A 1,653-nucleotide genomic window follows, 5' to 3' on the forward strand; every position below is an offset into this window, starting at 1 on the left:
GAGTAGTTATATAACTCCTTATATACCGTATTATATTATATTAAGGTAATATATTATTAGCTCTTAGTTATAGAACTAGTTACGTAACTAATTATATAACTGATTACGTGACTGATGACGTGGCCTTATAAGAAAAAATTTTCCGCCCTCTTTTCCACTACTCTTTTCCACCACCCTTTTCCACCACTCTTCCACCCACTTTTTAGCCCTTGGACAGGTAAAGGATACCGGGTATTCTAAGATACTTAAAGATAATAAAAATAATCGAAAAATAGCAGTGATTTTATAGTATAGAGTATTCGAGATAAGTTATAGTAAATGGCGGCAGTCTTAATACTATAAAAACTTTATCGCGATATAGGTATATACTGGTACACGATATATACAGCCAAGATAGTGGCGTATACAGACTACTACGCGGGCTCGCGTAACCTTCCGAAATAGGATAGAGAGGGCTGTAAATACCAGACAGGGCGGCTACAAATTATAGTACCCTTTTTCTACCACTTTTCTACCTCTTTTTCCACTTCTTTTCTACCTCCTTTTCTCACCTTAAGGACATAATACATTTTAGGGTACTTTGATATAATGGAAAACAGGTCAGAACAGCTGCGATTTTGTAGCGTAGGGCATTAAGTATAAGTCATAGTGATTAACGGCTGTCTTACGTATAGTCTATCGTGATATAATGTATCTGTACGGGACGAGTACCGCTATTTATAGCCGCCCTGCCTAGTATTTACGGCCCCCTCTATCCTATTTTAAAAGGTTACGCGAGCCTGCGTAGTAGTCTATATACGCCACTATCTTAGCTGTATATATCGTGTACCGGTACGTACCTATATCGCGATAAAGTTTTTATAGTATTAAGACTGCCGCTGTTTACTATAAGTTATCTCGAATACTCTATACTATAAAATCACTGCTATTTTTCGATTATTTTTATTTATCTTTAAGTATCTCAGAATACACGATATCTTTTTTCTGCCCTAGGCCTGTTATCCTGGCTGCTACCACCTACGACAAGCTCCGTATAGCCGTAAAGGCGTATTATTATTAGCACGGCTTTAGTATTATAAAGTCGGGTAATAGGAAGCATACTACCGGGGAGCTTTTCTGTATCCGACTTATCTATAACCGCGGCGGCGTATAGAGGCTATCTAAAGCTACTAAAAGAGCTATTAAAATAACTAAAATCGGATACCCTTAGGCTGCTATTATGGTACTGATTAGGGAGGCGTGAGAATTTATTATCACGGATAAGGATTTCTATAACCACTCTCCCCTTATATCGGATATAGTAGCTACGTTAGTAATAGCGAGGCTAGATTCGTAACGGGCTATTAGAGTAGCGCGGGTTAAGATAATAATCGAGTAACTATCGGGTATAGGTAAGCTCTTTACCTTATAAATTACTAGTTAAATATAGTAAAGATTTAGGGAGGATCTCCTTTACGGCCTCTTAATTAACGTATAGGATATCTATAACTATTAAGGGTAGCTATGGCGGGAGAAGTACGGACCTTTATTATTAACGTAGTATTTCTTTAAGAAGCTATAGATAAGGGTATTAGGCGAATACTATATCTATTAGTATTTTAACCTCGATACGAATCGTATCCATATAATCTTTTGCACGTATTATGACTATAT

Source organism: Sodiomyces alcalophilus, assembly GCF_042370955.1.
Source record: "Sodiomyces alcalophilus JCM 7366 unplaced genomic scaffold ACRALscaffold_4, whole genome shotgun sequence".
Taxonomy (NCBI): domain Eukaryota; kingdom Fungi; phylum Ascomycota; class Sordariomycetes; order Glomerellales; family Plectosphaerellaceae; genus Sodiomyces; species Sodiomyces alcalophilus.